The 20,990-nt window shown below is 38.6% G+C and overlaps 1 protein-coding gene across 2 annotated transcripts in view; it reads left to right on the forward strand.

Annotated features, from left to right (window-relative positions):
* The first annotated feature begins 10,374 nt into the window (after positions 1-10,374).
* The window catches only part of LOC127650242 (CMP-N-acetylneuraminate-beta-galactosamide-alpha-2,3-sialyltransferase 1-like), a 104,773-nt gene continuing 94,157 nt past the window's right edge, over positions 10,375-20,990 (forward strand). For both annotated transcript variants that reach the window (XM_052135555.1, XM_052135554.1), the window contains exon 1: positions 10,375-10,538. The gene's annotated coding sequence lies outside the window, so the exon portion shown is untranslated. The remainder of the gene's footprint in view (positions 10,539-20,990) is intronic.

Consider the following 20,990-nt stretch of genomic DNA (forward strand, 5'->3'; position numbering starts at 1 on the left):
ATGCTATATAGATGTTTTGTATATTTACTGTAAATATATATATATATATATATATATATATATATATATATATATATATAAATGGACACTGAATATATATATATATATATATATATATATATATATATATATATATATATATATATATATATATAAATAAATATAAGTTGAAAATAAGAATATATGTTGTGTTTGAGAGTCTATTTGTTACAATGCGGGAGGTGGGGAGGTGTAGGCCCATCTATTTGTTACAATGCTGAATTGATGGGGAGGTGTAGGCCCATCTCTTTGTTCCATAGTACATTGGCAAAGTATACAGTATTTACAGTAAATATACATACAATAATGCATATTTACACACTCGAAAAGAAAAACTATATATATATATATATATATATATATATATAATACAGAAAAGATGGAAAAGTTGTGTCTAGCTTTGTAAATTACATTTATTTATTCTCCCCACTCAGCAAGCAGCCACATAAAGTGGAGCAGCAGGACAGCACCTCATCAAGAGAGGAGGGCTTTCAGAGAGACCCTTGCTGAGGAACTGGCAGAGTTGGGGTCTCACTCCACAGCCAGACCCGTATCTCCTGCTCCACCTAAGAGCAGATCACAGGCCGTTGCACATCACCAAATCTTGCACCGCTGGTCGCCTGAAGTGCAGGCAGTGTCATGCAAAGACACCAGTGAAGTACTCTTCCTGTGTTCTGCCTTTGTGCTTTGTACCCAAATGTGACTGCTACAATGACTGGCATGTTGCTAGAAACATGTACAATTTTATAATGGTTTGTAAATACTTTGTGTAAAAATTCATGTAAATAGTTTGTTGTGTATTTTTTATATAAACAAATTGTCCACCATAGCACTAGTTTTGACTCTTTTATATGCACAACATTTAGTTTCAAGAAGGAAAAGGCTCTCTAATGTGTTTATGCATCAGTTACTCTGTGTCAGCAAAACTAATAGTGGATCTGGATATGGAATATGATAGCTCTAAGTGTCATCTTTCATTAGAGCCCAAAATTATGACTGTACGTTGAAGCGTTCAAAAGTAGGAGCCTTTTGTCCTAGGTTACCAAAGGGTCCTTTTGGAGTATCCAAAAGGCACTTTTGTAAAACGCCTGGGTGTACCCTTAGAAAAACATGTGTAAAATATTCATTTTTTATGGTATTGTTCTAAAATTTGAACTTGGACTAGGTAAGGCTTCATGCTGTGATCCCATTGTGTTCTCAAGCTAATAGCTACAAGTTATAGTCATCTGCAGGCATCTGTATGCAAAAAAAATTTCAGGCGGAAAACAAAAACTTCTATTTCATTGTGTTCAAACTTCTATTACTCAGAATCAGTAGCACTTACAGTAATTCTGACTGCTGGGGAAAAAACTTCAGAGTGTCCCCTTTCAAATGCGACTAAAACCATGCATGTACTCCAAACGGTTCAAGAACAGCTTTAAATTTACTTTGGGTATGCCTTGATTAGGCGTTTTAGGCTAATTTTACAGGATTGGGAAAGGTAACAATCAAACACAGAATACATCTGGAACACATGTTTAACGCATTCCCCCTGACCCCCTCCCTTGAGAGGCTGGAGAGCGTCAGAAATAAGTTTATCCCCCAAAAGACCTTCAGCCGACGTGCAGGACAGAGAGACTCTGGAATGTTCCTAAAAGAGACTAATTAACATTCAACACACATATGATTCAAAGTATATTTCAGTTATGCATAAGAAAATAGAATTGATTATGTGATCATGCATATAGTTAATTCATCACTTTATTAAAGAAGTTAAGCAACAGAATACAGATAGATATTGATATAAAAGGATATATATATATATATATATATATATATATATATATATATATGTATTTATATATCTGAAGAGCCAAGGGATTTTGACCCTCACCCTTCAGTTAAGTGTAGTGATATATCCTAGTTCCTTGTATTAAACCCAATTATACGCTTGATTGTCTGTGTTTGTTGGTCATAAAACAAAGCCTATTTAATGTGCGATCTAAAGCTACGAGCTGATATTATCAAGGTAAGTTAACGTGCCTTGATGAGTAAGCTTATAACTAAGAATAAACCTTCAAGAGAATTGGTCAAGAGTATTTAGCAAAGCGGTTCGCTGGACGAACTGACTGATTGCGGTAGCCTACGGGTCAATTCCATTAAGGTGTTATTAAAATTAATATAGCCTGTCTGCATATAATGTATATTCCTAATTAATTATAATTTGTTGTGTTTAATTATCTATATATGTTTGAAGCAGACTCTTCGACTATATAAGCCTTTTTTGGGGCGTTTTTGTATGTATTGTTATCTGGTTCAAACCGTATGATTAATCATTGATTACGATCATTTAAAATTAATTGTACATTCCCCAAACTTGACCTTGATACCCTACACCTTTGAAAATTTTCTCTGACAATGGGGGGTCTTGGAGTCAAAAAGTAAATTAAAATGTTTTAATTGAAAAACAGTTAATTTAGATGATGCAATTTTTTTGATTAACATTATTTTTCAGTGAAGTAAATTTAATTTGAAACAGGAAGTACAATGTTCCTAAAAGAGTACTGGGTGCCCTCATAGTAACATTGCTTGTAGCATGGTCCACATTTTGAAGCATTTATTAAAGTTTTTTTTTTTTTTTTGCCAATGTGTGAACGGCTTGTAAAGCAACTTAATAAATTAGACCTTCCCGGACTTCCTAGGTTGCCTATTAAAGCTTGTAGACTGATTTTCATGTGAAGGGAGCGGGTCACTTTTGCCATGAAAATCCAAAGGTTTCAACGTGTATGCACGCTCCTGTAATCGCTTCTCATCCGCTATTCAACAGTAACAACAAACTGCAACACTAGGTAACTTTAACTTAGAAATGGAATCCAGCAAATGTCCGGCTCACAGCACAACACCAACTCCTACACAAACTCAGAGTAAGCCAAAAAAACATTTATCTACTGAATCCAATCTGGATAAGCGGGAACGTGATCATGGTCGAGCAAAAACTAGAGTGAACATCGGCAGGGTATTTGATTCCTGGAGAGACCTTCGTTCGGTTTTGGGGGAATCAAAACCGACCCTAAATTGCCGTTCTTCTTTTGCTTACATAACTGCAAAGCATGTGAAATATAGTGCCATAAGGATTGGTCTGTGTAATTTTAGCTAACTTGATCTTGGCTGCTGATGAATTGCAAGCTACCTTGCTTCATAACTTTAAAATAATTTCAACAATCTTCTCTTTATAATAAAAGTCAGGTATGCTGATTCACAGTAACTGACATAATGTTAATCTGTATTTATTCAGCAAGGTAAACTACAGTAACACATGAAATGAATGCTAGACGTTGTTCAAGATAATGCAAAAGCACCCATTCATTAGTTTAACGTAACTTGGTTATAGAGAGAATATATTCAATCTATTATTAGAAAACAATAGCGCATCGATATATCAAAAGTTGTGATGGGATCACATCAATACAACAATACTGAATTTTGTCAATATATTTATAATGTACAGTCTATTTTATAAACATCTACTGTCATCATCCACCAAATTTAGCTAACAGCTATTGATAAAGCTGGCTAGTTAACTAACGCCAACATAGGCTATCGTGTAAATGCAGTCAATGTATCATGCAAATAAAAGTGATTACTTCAAACTAGTCTTGCATATTCAGACCTATATCCACACTTTGTTTTAGCCCTGTTCAGCACTAGAGAGTGAAATATAATATACAGTCCCAAAGTTTGTAGTAAAACAATCATAACTGTGTCATTTTAATTATGCTACCTCATCTGTCAGGATGATGTCGGTGAATCACATTCAGTCTCTTAGTAAGTTTCGTCATTGTTTTGGTCGATGCTCGCTCGCATTCCTATGCAGTGTAGCAACAGGTAGCTGCTGCAGTTCACTTTACGCCAACAGGTGTCATTAATAACAAGGGTTTCTGAATCTTACATACTGCACCTTTAACAATTGTTTTCATTGTTAATGGACCACACAGCCTCAAAGCTCAGGGCCCCCCAGGTCCCTGGTAGTCAAGGGCCCTGGGGCACTGGCCCAGTCTGTAATTCATCTGTGGCAATAACCAGAGAAGAACCTCAGAATGAAATTGCGCCTGACCCAGCCCATTAGCACTTTGAGCATGCAATTTCGCCAAACCCACTCATGCCTAGATTAGACTTAGCAAGCCTTAGACTTCCTTGCACAAAAATACCAAAACTTCATGCCTATACTGACCTTGCATGTAAGACAGCATAGTGCTATGCTTAAGACCTAGTGCTCTACATCTAATTTATGTCAAATCATTTAAATAAATGTGAAAATTGTCATATAAATAAATAACAGATTCAATTATGGGTTAAGCAGGATAGCAGAAATGTCGCAACTTAAGAATGACTTAAAGAATCAGAACACATCAAAACATGGTTGAAAGATAATCTGTTCAAAGGCTATGAGCAAATTGAATGATTGTTTACAACTTTTGCCATGCAGGCAGAGCAGTGCCCAAATTTCACATGGATCCTCAGGACATGGATCCAAAACAATCTATTAAGGCCATGTCCACACAAAACTATTTTTGTTTAAAGATGCATTGATGTTGCTTAGTTTACACATATCATCCACATGATATGTTTACACATATCATGAACATTTGTGAAGTCCGTTGAGGTGAAACCCTACACCTCACCCCTGCCCCCGCACACACACAACCCCAACCCCTTTTTCACCCCTAAATACAGTTTTAGAGAAGAATTTATAAACTTTTCAGTCATATTGTTAATAATTTGGCTTAATGCTAAATCCCCTACTATTGTAAAGTGTTCCATTTAAAGATTCCCATGTCTATCTTACTCAAGCATTGTCAATACAATTAATACGCATTTTTGACCCATTTGGACTGCTCAAGTGTCACGCAATGGACGCAATTTGGACCCCTCTCTGCCGTTGCGACTCACTCCTGATCCGCTGCACTGCAAAATAGAGACATGACACAATAGCCATTCAGTTCAATCAGTTGTATACATATAGCTAAAACATTTTGAGACCTCGGTGTCATCATAGCTGGTTATGGCCATGCCTAAAACAGAGGGTTCCGAAAATGCTCTCTATTACCATATACTTTGGAAAACAATGTTGTTAGTGTAATGATTCACTAGACTCAGTAGAATCCATTTGCAGCTTTTAATAAGGAAGGTCGGACAGGCGGGGTCAAACAGGGCAGACAGAGCAAGGTAGATCAAACAGCAGGGGTAATCCAGACAACAGGCAGAATTCGGGGCAGGCAGCAATAATCAGAAGTCCAAGAACAGTCCAAGTCAGGCCAGGCAGATAACAATCGTACAAATGAGGAAACAGTCCAAGATCAAAACCAGATAAACAAGACACGGGATAAACACTCAGAAATGATAACCAAGACTTCGCAGAGAAGTGGTGAGTGGAAGTGTCCTTTATGTGTGTGTGTAAATGCAGTGCAGGTGTGAAGCGCAATCAGTCCCAGGTAAGAGGCATTATGGGAATTTGAGTTCAGAGCCAATAGTTAATATTCCGGAGAAGGCTCCCTCTGGTGGCAGAGAGGAGTTGGTACTGGAGCCTCCTCTGTGACAGTTAGTAAACTGAAAATTTGTTTGTTGTTTTGTTTAGTTTTTTAACAAACGGATCAGTGTGGACATGGCTCGTTCTGTGCGTGATTTCCTGCAAGACAGGAATGTAGTGTTCTACCATGGCCAGCGAAGAGCCCGGATCTCAATCCCATTGAGCATGTCTGGGACCTTTTGGATCGTAGGGTGAGGGCTAGGGCCATTCCCCCCAGAAATGTCCAGGAACTTACAAGTGCCTTGGTGGAAAAGCGGGGTAACATCTCACAGCAAGAACTGGCAAATCTGGTGCAGTCCATGAGGAGGAGATGCGCTGCAGTACTTAATGCAGCTGGTGGCCACACTAGATATTGACTGTTACTTTTGATTTTTACCCCCTCTTTGTTCAGGGACACAGTTTTGTTAGTCACATATCTGTGAAACTTGTTCAGAATATGTCTTAGTTGTTTAATATTTTTATGTTCATACAAATATTTACACGTTAAATTTGCTGAAAATAAAAGCAGTTGAAAAGCAGAGTGCGATATGGCCCTACATCAGCACTGCTGTGATTTGGCTGCTGGCTGAGTGCCATAAGCAATCACAGCAGTGCTGATTTAGGGCCATATAGCATGATTGCAAGTGTGATATTGCTTATATACAACAGTTCAATGAACAAGTAAATAAAATAAAAAAAATTAAAAACTGAGTACGGTCATAAAAAACGCATTTGTGCATGGAACTACATGCTTACGCAACGGATCAGAATCTGCCATTGCTGGTTCAAAACAAATGATGCGTCCAAGCCTCCGTTAGTAATTCAAAAATGTCACTTCAAAAATAGCATCATGGCTTGTGCTGTTTCTAACAAGTTATTGGATAAACAAGGATGTATGTGTGTGTGTGTGTGAGCATGTATTTATCACTTTGTGGGGACCAAATGTCCCCATAAGGATAGTAAAACCCGAAATTTTTGACCTTGTGGGGACATTTTGTCGGTCCCCATGAGGAAAACAGCTTATAAATCATACTAAATTATGTTTTTTGAAAATGTAAAAATGCAGAAAGTTTTCTGTGAGGGTTAGGTTTAGGGGATAGAATATAAAGTTTGTACAGTATAAAAACCATTATGTCTATGGAAAGTCCCCATAAAACATGGAAACCAAACATATATGTGTGTGTGTGTGTGTGTGTGTGAGAGAGAGAGCGAGAGAGAGAGAGAGAGAGAGAGAGAGAGAAAGAGAGAGAGAGAGAGCGTGTGTGAAGCAGAGATGCTGTCAACTTTCTGAAGATCAGCTTTCACATTGGAAAAATAAAGGGGGGTATTATATCCAAGTGGGGGTATTTCTCCCTATTTCGTGGTAGCCGGTGCGTAAGAGTCTTTCACTATAGAAACCACAATCTTCTCTGCCATTTTAAACAGTAGTTCCTCGCCAATGTGGAAACTCCAGTAAGAGGTAAGCACCTTGCGTTTGTTTAATCAAACAGTCTGTTTTGTCTCTCCGCTGTGATGAGCCTTAATGCTGAAGTTGTTGGTTTAAAACAGTTTAAAGCTATTTCCTAGCTTTAGTAATGTAGTAGTAATACGAACGATCATGGAGCGCTGTTGTGTGTAAACACTGGCTGATGCAGATTCACTTCATGTCACCAACTGGATCATATTACACACAAAAATTATCTTTTGCTTGTACTGTATTGTACTGTAGCTCTTAACACATATGCACTGCACGTTAAGCCCACGTTTAACTAATGTTATCTGTTGGATGAAAAGTAGCTGGGATATACACAAAAAGAAAAATGTTATCGCTTTCCAATTTATTATTATTATTATTAGACCTATTATCATTAGAAATATTGTAAATTATGCTTTATATCTATATACTGTATATCTATATACTGTATATATATATACATACATAAATGCCGACCGACCGACCAACAGACAGATAGATTGATTGATTGATTGATTGATTGATTGATTGATTGATTGATAACAGTAGTTTGTTAGATGTTTCAAAATTTGTTGTGGGTTATGGGTTGGCCTGGATGAGTGCGCGACTCCTGGATTGAAAATTTGCTCCAGTCAGGCCCTCGCTACAGATGCTACCTTCAAGTCCTCTAGCTCTAGTGAAGTTCCTACTAAGTTCAGCAATTGTAATTATAACATGATGTGTGTTCAACTGATTTTGGTCAGAATACAATGGATGTGTTGGGCATTTTCATATATTTCTTTCAGTATTTTTCACTTTCCAACCGGACAGGAAACTTTTTGCACTTTTACTACAAAATAAAGAGTAAATTGTACGTGTTATGTGTGTAATAGTCGCCTTCTGCTTGCTCACAGGGGTTCTAAATACTATTAACATTTAATTATTTAATGTTAATTAACCGGACAGGAAACTTTTTGCAATTTTACTACAAAATAAAGAGCAAATTGTACGTGTTATGTGTGTAACAGTTGCCTTCTGCTTGCTCACAGGGGTTCTAAATACAATTAACATTTAATTATTTAATGTTAATTCTGTACACATTTTACAATCATATTTAATCAAACTACACTATGATCGCTGTAAGACATTATAAATATTACAGATTTCCTGTAAAACTGCTTTGAAATGATGTGTGTTGTGAAAAACGACATGACTTAATAGATGCAGCCACAGAGAATGGTAGGAAAGGTGGTTTTGTTACACAAGCTTGTCACATAAGTCTCATAAACTGGCTAACATAACTATCCTTCATCAACAGAATGCAAACAAAATGTGTACAAATTAAAACTAGACTCTAAACTAAATTGTACAGTCAATTTTCAGAATTTAAATTTCAAGATGACCTACAACATTTTGCTTCCCCTTTGACTGAAAGAAAATCCAGAGTCTCCCACTGGTTATTATGCCATTTTTATTGTGTTTGTTTGTTGTTATATTATTGGTTAGCTTTAGGCGTAGGGGTAGTGTTAGATATACATATTATTTTTTAATGTAAATACAATTATTGTTACTACATTTATCAGCCTGTTACATGTTTTATATTGTTGATAAGTGGTTAGGTTTAGGAAGGGAGTTGGAATGGAATGGAATCTAAATAATCTCATATTTAAGTGTAATGAAACAGTTGTATTTGGGCTATTTGCATTATAATATGCACAATACATTCTGAAGATTGCTGAGCCTGTGACGATGTCATCTGAACTGAGAACAGCATAACAATGACATTTTGATATTGCAGGTAAAAAGCTGCTACAGTGAAATACTTGTCATGAGACTGACCTAATAAGAACATTCTGACATCACTTTTGAAGGCAGTAACAGTTCAGTGTTTTTTAGTTCTATTAAATGATTTCTTATCTCTGAACATATCTGGTTCAACTCACTAGTCACTAGTAATATCTGCATGAGCTCAAGTGTGTCAGATTAGTGACACATAATGAGTGCTGCTTTTGGAGTCTTCAAGAACAGTGACACATGACACTGACTATATCTGATGTTTCACAAATTTCTAGAACAATTTAAATTTGGATCTGTTCGTAACACAACTATTGAATGGCTTTAAAAGCCTTGGTTGAAGTGGAAGAAACTTCTGGCATCTCTCTTAGACACTCTCGGTCTAATGAAGAGACAACCAATTGCCCACTCTAAAGATCAAAATGCCCCCCAAAAGATCGCATTTTAGCACAAGCCCTGCTTTAATGGTCATTTTTTGGACCATTTTGGAGCTTGATATTTGGGGTACCAATCCCTTTGAACTGAATGGAATAGAGCAGTATGACATTTTTTTTTGTGTTCCACATAAAAAGAAACATCATATGGGTTTGAAATAACATGAAGGTCAGTAAATGACCTCCAATTAATTAAATCAGAAAGATTTAGGCAACACCTTTTAGCAAACTAGTGATACTAGTTTAAACTGCTCTGCCTTACATGTTTGATTTATAAAACGGAGCAAAATTGCATAAAAATATACAAAACGCAAAAAGCAGAAATACTGTAAAGAGGGATTATTATAATTGACCACCTCATGTCCATGGACCCCCCAGTTAGTTTCATAAAGTACATCATTAAAATCACTCACTGTTAGGAATTTTCAGGATTGGCCCCTAATGATCAAGTCAGGTCTGCAGTCGCTGTCTCGATCCGGATCCTCATGAGGGGAGAAATGAATGACACACACTTAAGTATGCATCAGAAATGTCTCATACTTTATTGTTCAGCACAGGATTATGTACCTTTGTAAGAACAGGAAAAGCAGTACACTAACTAGATTATCCAATAAGATCAGTCATTACCTTATTTTGAAAGACATAAATAAAGATTCTGCATTAATTATGTAAATGAAACAAAATATTCTAGAATAGAGGAGTGGTGTTCAAATTTTGAGCTGAGACACTCAGAGAAGAAAAACATGAAACCCTTTCCACATGATTTCAATTAATGACACACACACACACACACACACACACACACACACACACACACACACACACACACACACACACACACACACACACACACACACACACACACACAATGTCAACATGTATATCAACAGAGGTCAACTTTTCTCACACTCACTCAACAGTGCGTTTAGAAAAGTTGCCAATTTAAGTATATATGCATTTTTATTGTTTTTATTTGAAGTGTAACATGGACAGTGTGATGGAAAGTATTACTGGTTTAGGTTAGTGTTAACCCATCATTATAGTAATCTGAAGGAGGGGCTCCGCGCGGCTGCAGCGGGTCATTACAGCGCTCGCACTTTAAACCAGGCTTCAGTCTACAGGTCCGCGGATGACGGAGCTCGTCGCGTCATATCGCGTTTAACCACTTATTTCACTAACCTTTTACGTCTGCTCGCACGCCTTTCTCCGTCGGATGATTTATGAAAGGATTCAGCAGCGCGTCAACCTACGCGTGAGAGAGGAATAAGCGCTTGCTGACATACCGCAATCTCATGTAAGTGAATTGAAATTTGGTCAAACGGTCACCGGCTTGCGCTCACCTGTTTACCATTGTTCTTGAATTTTCATTTGTTTTACACCTAATGATGTAAAATAGAGCTGTTTCTGATTTAATATACGCTGTGTGGAGGTGAAACCTTATATTACCTTTATGCGAATCTTATTACACTAACAAATGACTACAAGATAGAAACTGAGGCTTGCACATCAGTTTATTTGAACGCAAATTATATATGCTTTATTTGTCATTTCAGAGCTGCAGTTTATTTGTTATATGTGTAGTAGTTATCTTCATGATGAAATATTGAAAGATGGGTTTATTAATGGGACGCTTGTTGCTTTGCTTCTCTGGTTTATCATTGAGGTGATGGCTAAAATGTCAGTCATTTTTACATATTAAAACGTTTTATAATAAAAGTCAGTTGAGGAGTCTGATTGATCACTTGCTAAATTAATATATGTAATAAACTACAGTCATTACTAAACCAATATTGAGGCCCTTAGCATCCACTGTCTTCAATAGTAAAAGAAACAAACTGAAATTACAGAGATATTTTGAATTAGATTATTTGTGTATTGTGATTCATTTATGTTTTATGACATGAGCAATAGTAACTATTCTATTTTGGCAAAAACTATGGATACCATGGTCCATTTTTGTAAGGAATGGAGGTCAGTTTTTGAGAGTTAAAGTGCATGGGTTTTAAAAGACACTCATATAGATGAACTTTAAGTACAATCATCAAAATCATAATTATTAATTTCATCGCATTCTGTTGCATTAGTTTCAACAAATGTTAACAACATAAGAACAATGACTTAATGAGAAGTATTTATGCTTTCACTCAGTTTTTCACTCAGTCAACTTTAGTTTAACATCTTTTTGAAGGCATTCAGATTTGGTTGACTAAACAGATGTAACAGAACTCACAAACAGTACACTGCCAAAGGAAAAAAGGAGAGGGTAAATTATTTTTAAAGACACTGTATTTGTGTATGATCTTCTGTTTTAAAAGAACAACCCAAATAAATAATTTCATTTAATGTTCATAACCATAGATTAAGCAAAGCCAATCATTAACAAATGGGAGTTGACATATTCTTTCCAACAGTTTTGTCTGGTTTTACTCTATAACATGCACTTCCACAAACCTCACAAGACTTTAATGTTTTTGCAGTCGTGGCAGCTGCACAAACAGCCTATCGCTGTGATGTGTCATCGCTGTGGTGTGTGTGGTTGAGGGATTGTTGGTTTCCTGAAGGGCCTTCTAAACTTACCCATATACACCGTTCCCTTCACTGGCTTCACCATGGAGAGGCACAGAGATCGTAAACAAGATTAAATCTGATAAATAGATTAAATATGCATATATACATTAATGATATACAATTTAATCCAACTCTATTTTTGTTATTTTAGTTTGAATCAGATATGCTAATAAAACATCCCTGTCTTAGTACTCTCTTTCTTCCAAGTCCTCATCCTTTTTTGTGTGCATGAATGCTGGTCATGGTCAGAACCAACATTCACTTAAGCCCTCTAAGAGATTAACATCTTTGAAAGGCAAATAGACCAGGGTAACTGATGCTCTAATGACACTATTGGAATCTGTATGACTGTACGGTTGAGCCGTTGTGCTGTCCAAAGTGTATGAGACGTCTCAGAGGTGCAGAGGATGTTCTGTGCTGGAACAGCTGCCAGACACCCTGAGATTATATTGTAGGCTTTTAGGGGAAGACACATGACTGAAGTAAGACTGTTTTTCCCTTTCTTCATTCCAAGCTCTGCCTTCACTCCAGAAACATCTCTACAACTTCATAGATGAGTCTCATGTTTCTGTGATCACATTTGAGTACAAACCTTCAATTCTTAGACAGGCATCACAACTCATTATCCATTGCTGCACAATAAGGCATGTCTTTAGGCAGGGGCGGACTGGGAACAAAAATTGCCCAATTTGTTAAGCGTGGGGGTGGGGTGCGTTGTCAAGTTGTTGCACTGGTGATGGTGGGTCGGGGGGGTTGTTGTGGCATTTTATTTCTGCATATCGCGGCACACTTCGGCATATTGTGGCAACTTTCGCAGCCCCTTCATCATATCGTGGCCCACTTTGGCATATCGCAGCTGGGCCACCGGGAAAAGTTCCAGTTCTTCCGATGGCCAGTCCACATGTCTTTAGGGATATAGCAACCATTATGTCCCATCCTGTTTATTATGTTTCTAAGGTCCACCAGGAATTAATCATTTTAATTTAAGAGTTTTGTTTTTCTTGGCTTGACTGGTTTCTTAAAATTATGACTATACCAAGTGTAGGGTTTGTCATTTCTGGGGCACCAAGAAAAGTTTGAATTAAGAATATTTTTCATTCAAGTGATCACATGAAACTAGGAAAATTATTAATTCCTACAATGGGTAAATCAACAAAGTACTGAAAAATGCAGAATTGTGTTTTTTAAAAGCATGAAAGAGTCCCTTTGGAGAATCAGATGCTCACTTTAGTCCATGGTCCAAATCACTGAGATCACATTTTTCCCCATTCTGATGGTTTATGTGAACATTAACTGAAGCTCCTGACCTGTATATGCATGTTTTTATGCACTGCACTGCTGCCACATGATTGGCTGATTAGATAATCACATGGATGATTGTTGGTGCCAAACCAATTTTCAAACAAAACAGTCTCTAGAATTTACACTTAATGGTGCCAAAACAAAAAAACATCCAGTGAGTGGCAGTTTTGAAGATGGAAATGTTTTGTTGATGAGAGAGGTCAACAGAGAATGGCCAGACTGGTTTGTAAAAAACTCGGTACTCCGGTACCTTCAGAAAATCTAGTATACTAAAAACATTTTTGTTTGAATACCGACTTGGTACCGGAGCACCAGTATTTTTGACAACACTAGTTCTCATATGACTCGTGCATTTTATTCAAAGCCACTTGAAGACGTGTGATTGCTCTGTGAATCACAAAAGGCTGTATTTAAAGGTCCCCTGACATGCTTCTTTTTGTAGGCTTTGATATAGGCCTTAGTGGTCCCTAGTACTGTATCTGAAATCTCTTTTACAAAATTCAGCCTTGGTACAGAATTATAGCCACTACAAGCCAACCCATAATGAGCTTTCCTTCAGACGTGCCGTTTCGGTGTCTGTAGTTTTAAATGCTAATGAGGAGGAGAAAGGCGGGGCAAGGTGTAGTGTGGGTGTGGTCTTGACCAGCTTGCGGCAACGGTACCATGCATGATAAGAATGTTTAGTGAGTAACATTAATAATTAAAATTAGATCAATGAAATTATAAAATATTAGATAATTTTTTATTTACATATTTTATATTTCATATATCTTAAAAGTTCTTTGAATCAGAATGAGCTTCATTAGCCAAGTGTGTGCAGATAGCATGGGGAAAAAACTGTTTTTTTATGCCTAACGTTAGATGTTCTAGTACGCAGAGATCTGAAACGTCTGTAATTTTGTAAAGATATCACCAACAGGAGAACGGATATCCAAATAACAAAGAAGTGAACAACACTTGCGTTACAGTGTGTGTATTCACACATATACCTGATGCTATCTACCTTTACATTAGCGACAGTAACTCGGCTGTTAGCTGCATAGCTAATGTTGCAGCCACATTCTACGTGTAACAAGCTAGGTAACCATAAATAGTAAAGCAACACAATTATATATAATTAGTTGACTTACTTGTCCGAGGTTTGTAGGTGAGCCAAAGAGAGTTGGTACTGATCCAGACTTCAGTTTCAGACGTTCAGTCGTCTGAAACTGAACAGTCGTCTGTGAAAACAGTCGTCTGTGAAATGTTTGGCGCAGACATACAAAAATTTGGTGTGTTGTGTCGGTGCATTCCCAGAGTAAATGAAATTTATCCATTGATCCTTCTGGGGATTGGATGAAGGAAGTAAAAAAAGACTTCTGTGATCATTTGTGCATTCAATTATTCAGCAACTTTTGTGCTTCGATCACACGCCATGATATCTCTCGAGGATAAACTAAAATCACGCGTGTGCGTTCGTACTTCCTAGCTCGTTTTCTCATTGGCGGGTCAAATTCTCTGGGCGGGCAAAGCAGAGAAGGGGGAGGTAACCTCCCCCTATATGACGTCATATAGGGGGAGATTCAAGATCAGCCCATCTGAGATCTCATTTTCTCACAGGCAGAGAAAGATAGCCAAAACTCGGTTTACACCGACTGAAATTTCTAGACACGAGGTGACCAAATACAGGCTAGGGGAACTAATATTAATGTTAAAAAACCTCAGAAAGTGAAAATTTCATGTCAGGGGACCTTTAATAAGTAAATATATAAAATGCAATCACAGCTCCAGCACGTCTGTGAATGGCACTGTTCTGTTTACACACAATTGTGGCTATTTTTATTTTAATATTTGAGCACTACTAACAAACCACATCTCAGATGTAGATACTCAATTGTTCGGTTCACTTATAACATGAATTTAGAACGGCACCAGAGGTGCATTTGACCAGAAGAATAAGAAGCGAATTAAACAACTGTGAACTTGTCTACAAACAGACACATACAGGGCATCCTGGAGAGTTCAGAATGTCAAAATAAAAGCTTGAGGGTTTAAAAGTTAAAGGTACAAGATTGAGATATTACTATACATTACTATTATAATATATTATTATTTGTTTACAAATGATAATAATATTTAAGTTGAATGGGTTCCAAATAATAACTCTGGGAATGAAAAGTGAGCTGATATCTTACAACTAAATTGAACAAAAAAGAGATCTGAATCCTTTAAAGTCCAGATTCAAGTTGAAAACATTTAGCAAAAAAAAAAAAAAAAAAAAAATGCTTCTTTTCTACTGATGACTGGAATTACTGTTAATTTTGCTGCTACATTATCCAGTATACTAGTTATTAATAAAGTGTTTCTTAATAAGCTATACATTTATATTGAAATAATGTGTAGTTAGAGGTTTGTGTTTCTTTACATATTAAAGAGTACACCCAATTAGTTCCACACAGTAATGTAAAGATATTCTAAATCTGATTATGCATAAAAAAATCAATACTGGTATTGGATCGGTATCAACCAGGTACTGAGATTTCCGAAGTCGGATCGGAAGAGAAAAAGTGGCATCGGTGCATCCGTACTTCAAATTAATGCTGACACTGGTACATAAAATTTACAAACCTTGGCTTCTTGCAGAAGATCATTCAAATGCCCAGTGAGACCTCTCTTTGACCTGAAGATTTGAATCATTTGAGGAAAGTGGCGATCAAGAGATTCATAGAATTCCTGTTTAAGGCTCTTCGAGACATTCCCTTTCTGTCACTCACTCAACGTTGTGTTGATGTAGTGACACTAGGGGTCCCTATCTAAAAACGCCACACCACTGAACGTGTTACATGGACTGCTAATGCAGGAGCTTGCGAAAATACCAGGTGCATCAGACTGCACGTAACTTTCCCCAACGCCCCAAGAGATGTCATATGTTTCCCCACATCCCTGAGGGAGGGAAGCGACGTAACTAGCTATCTTTTCTCTCTCTATGTTTTCTCTCCATAGAGTGTTAGAGGCAGCTGGGTCCATCTAATGCTATAACACGCATCGGGGAAGGCGTTCTTTTCCAATCCTATTCTTTCAAGGGAAAAGACCCTGCAGAGACCACATCCTGCCCAACAGGGGAGGATAACATGTGGCAAATACGTCACTTTGGCTTACCAGCCACACATGGAAGTGGCGCGGTGATAGGTCTTGCCCTGAAGGGGAGGAGCTCTACAAACACAGTGACTGGGGTACAGAGGGAGCTCTACCCAAGGGAGACGCAGGTCCGCCGACAGGGAAAATACATCACAGTGGATATTGGGGGGGTGTCACAGCCTGGGTCTAGTAGGTCAACGCAACGCACATAGAGCTGCTCTGAGTGTCTAAAGCTCTGCGTGTGATCCAAATAGGTGCGCAAATCACACACCGGACACATCAACACTAAGGCTGGGCCTGCTTCTTCCCAGGGCAGCGCTTGCAGGTTCACTGCCTGATCCTTGAATGGGGTTCTAGGAACCTTGGGCACGTAGCCCGGTCAGGGTCTCAGGATGATTTGAGAGTCTGCCGGACCGAACTCCAGGCAAGTGTCACTGACAGAACACTTGCAGGTCCCCAGCCCTCTTGATGGAAGTGAGCCTTTAGTTCGACTGAATCTAGCTGCTCAAACCGGCTCCCCGAAGGCCCGAGAGGACAACAGAGAGATCCCATTAGTGGAACAGGCATGGCCTAGGAGGGTTCAGCCTCCTGGCGCCTCTAAGGAACCTGATGATCAGGTCGTGCTTCCCTAATGACTTTCCGTCCACTGCTTTGTAGCGTGAGCGTGAGATCCGAGAGCCAAGTCCGAGTGGGACAGAGGGGGGCCACGAGAATGACTTGTTCCTCGACCTCCATGACCTTGCACAGGACTTGTGCATGTAGGCTCACTGGGGAAATACATATTTGCGCAGCCCCCGGGACCAGCTGTGTGACATAAGGAATTGCAGGTGATACATAGGTACTCCCCCTTTTGACATCTTTTAATAACCCAGGGTCGGGACCTATTAACAGGTATAATAGAGAACAGCACTATGAGATTTCGAAGATCTTCATGATCCATATGTAACAAGATCAAAATAAAACTATTAGGCCACTAAACAGCATACCTTCTACCCATCTGGTGTGGGTATGCGCACAAATGGAAAATTCCAATCACTCTGGCTTCCTCCAGCACCCCTGTCCTGCACATGTAAGCAAGATCTTCCTGAACTAAAACATGCTTACTTGGTATTCAACCTATAGGGATGTTTTTTTGTGTGTGTGTGGTTTCTCCTTTCTCCTAGTTGTGTGTGATTAGTGAGGTGTGTCCTGGCACATCCTTAAAATGGTCGGATAAGCCTGTATCAATGTCACCACAACGGCACACTGCTCTTTGGACAAATGAGCAAGGTGCTCATGTAATTTCACTATCTTCACTGCAACCCTATCTTCACTTAGATTGAAACCAGATGGATTCAGTGGACCTGCCAGCACACAGCCGACAGGAACATGTCAGACTGGAGTACTCGCCACAAGGACCATTAAAACAAGTGCTCAACTTATATCCACCCACAGGGGTCAGTACTATCACTCTATCTCACACAGAAAAGGACTGTGATATCGCTATCTTATCATGTCGGTGTTTCATATTTTCTTTCGTCAACTCCCTGGCTTACCATAGACAATCTGTAAAGCCAGAGACATATTGGAGGACACTGTCTCTTACCTGAGGCTGAAGAAAACTTTCTGTCACCATTTTAAAGGACCCATCTTTTTGTGACTATATACTAACTCAAAGGAGTTGACTAATTTACCAAGTCATGAACAGCACAGAGTACACATGGTAGAGCTCTCCCAATCTCCAGGGCTTTTCACACTATATATTCAATTCATGCTTTTAAATGTCTGATGGATATTTTAATCACCCTTTGGGCATCTGGGTGGTTTAGATAGTATGTAATCTGTTAAATCCCCAACTCAATCAAAACATTCTGAAAAAGACACAAGGTAAAATTGGTACCCTGATCAGCCTGCTCCTCACAAGGCAATCCAACCCAAGAAAAACTGCATAAGGACATCTACAATCGCATTTGTTTTTATGTTCCTCAAAGACACGACTTCTGGAAAACAGGTACACATACCCATCATAGTAAAGACATTCTCATTACCTTTTTTGGTTTTGAGCAAAGGCCTGACACAGTAGATCATAAAATGAGAAAAGGGCTCTTCAAAAACAGGCAATGAACAAAGGGGAGCCATAGGAATCTTCTGGTTTGGCATTCCTGCAATCTGATTGCATGACAATTACAACAAAAGGAGACAACATCTTTATGCTCTGTGCAGTCTCCCTAGCACACAATCGGGCTTGGATGACTACACAAGCAGGGGACACTTCTAGATACTGCTGGGACATAGATTTAGTTTCTTTTGCTCTGCAGGGCACCAGGGCAGGACTTATTTTTCCTTTACTTGGAATGTAAATGTTATGAACTCCGGTAATAAGGATATTGTCTCTGTATGAAGATCAGGCTTTATTGCATAATATTTAAAGCACTCTGCAGTTTGTTTCATTGCGTTTAATCTTTTGAGAGCCGTAAAGTCCTCTTTTTTCATGCTGTGTCATGTTGTTGCATCTGTATTTGTTTACTTTAAGTATTCTTTTATTTTGTGACAGTAAAGAATATTGTTGTTATCATTCTGCACTGCATGAAATGAGGTCAGAGATGAACTGGTTGAGATTGTGATACTACAATCAATACTGAACTTGTTTCAAAAGCACGTTCAATAATTCAGCTAATAGTATCTGTGCTCTCTGGATCGTCCATGATCATTCCACTGCTGTCAAGTGCCACAACAGCCAATGTTTCATTTCTCACAGCTCACTCTCTCATTTGTTTGGGTGTAAACTATATAGTATAGTACTGTGTCTGCTTTAATACGGAACAGAATTCTTGTACCTTGTATACCGGATGATACGGACAGTTGGCAACTGATACGTGACATATGACTGACAGTTTATTTATTAACATGTGGACCTGCTGATCCAATTTTTGAGCGGCCCCATCAGGAATACTTATGGTCCTCCTAATTAGCCACTCTGGGCCTGCAGGGCATTGGACTAACTATGGGGATGACACACAATTGAACACCTTCCAAGTCATTACCCAGAATCTTTGAGACCCCAGGGACAGGCAGAGATGTCACAACACAAGTGTGACATAACCACTTACTAAGTTGGAAGTTAGTTTTAACTGACCTCCAAAACCCTGAAGCAATAAAGGCAACTTTAGATTGGTGGATTCGAGCAAGTCAACTACTTTCTGCAACAATAGAAAATGAACCACACCGGTGTCCTTCAAAATGTTCACAGACATTTCTGCAACTCCAGGTGCCACCACCACCATTCCTGACAACACAAAACTATCAGAGACAATACAAATGTATGACTCTACTACCACTGCTACTGACCTAAAGGGATAGTTGAAAAATTACAATTCTCTTGGCAGTAAAGGGCTTTGTCTCAGGGGCAGCCAGTTTAAAGGAATAGTTCACCAAAAAATGAAAATTCTTGCATCATTTACTCACCCTAATGTGATCTCAAACTTAAATGGCTTTCTTTTCTCCGTGGAACACAAGCAAATATATTTTATGGAGATATGATTTGATCTATACAATCCAAATAAATAGGGAGTAAAGTTCCAAATGGGCATTAAAGCAGCATAAAGGTTCCAGTGTCCATGTCTTCTGCAGAGATCCAATCAGTTTTAGGCAAGAACAAACCAAAATGTAACTTATTTTAACTGTACATCTTGACATTGCAGTCTTCAGGCACGATTATGATTTCAAGCTTGATTACACTTCCTAACGTTTGGTGCATGCACAGAATGCTAGAAGTGTAATTGAGCTTGAAATGATGATTGCCAAGAAGACTGCTTATGTCAGATTTATAATGAAAAAGGAGTTATATTTTGGTCTGTTGTTCTCACCCAGAATCGATTGGACTACTTAAGAAGACATTGATTAAACCATTGGAGTCTTACGAATTACCTTTCTGCTTCAAAAACAAAGGCATCAAAACACAAATCTTCTTCCTGTTAATTAAATCTTGGAATTAGCCACAGACAGCTAGAAGTCTTAACACGAGATGCATTCCCATGTTGTTGTTGGCTCTCCAGCTAAGAGTCAAGCCTTTTCTTTCAATCAATATTTCTCTCTCAACTGTTTCTCTCCTCTTGCTCTCTCGCTTTCCTTGTGTAAGAGTCAAATCTGTGAAATCTATGAGTACATGTTTTATGGTAGTATTAGAATAGTGGATTTCATGGTGTTTGGGGAAAAAGGGAGTTTTATTTTGATGAGTAGGATCACTGGAAAAAAGTGAGTTGCGAGAAATTGCGAGTGCAATGCTGCATCCCAATTCACCTACTTGAGTACATTGAGTAGAAAACCGGGGTCTGAACCACATATAAAGGGAACGAAGCCTGAGGCGCGTAACCCTTATTAGCCTAGGGGTTTTGGCCCTTGGAAGAAATCCCCTGGCTTTGGGCCACAACAAAAATGGTCTCATGAGCAGAAGGTCCTGAGGGATCACCGAGGTCGCGGTCGCCCTGAGACCCGGAAATCGTTGATACTGTGCAACCTTGACCTAGCCTGAATTTGCTCAGGGTGATCTGAATGGACTCAATCCTAGTAGGAGACATTTGTGCCCGCATTGTGATTGAACTCCATACGATGCCCCGATAGACAGTGTTCTGATTGGGAGATAGGACGCTTTTCTTGGCGTTGAGCCTCAACCCCAGAGAAACAGATGAGCTAAGACAATGTCCCTGTGCTGAACTGCCAGTTCCTGGAACTGCGCTAGGATCAGCCAGTCGTCTACATAATTCAGAATGCAGATGCCCCG

The sequence above is a fragment of the Xyrauchen texanus genome, chromosome 10 (genome assembly GCF_025860055.1).
Source record: "Xyrauchen texanus isolate HMW12.3.18 chromosome 10, RBS_HiC_50CHRs, whole genome shotgun sequence".
NCBI lineage: Eukaryota > Metazoa > Chordata > Actinopteri > Cypriniformes > Catostomidae > Xyrauchen > Xyrauchen texanus.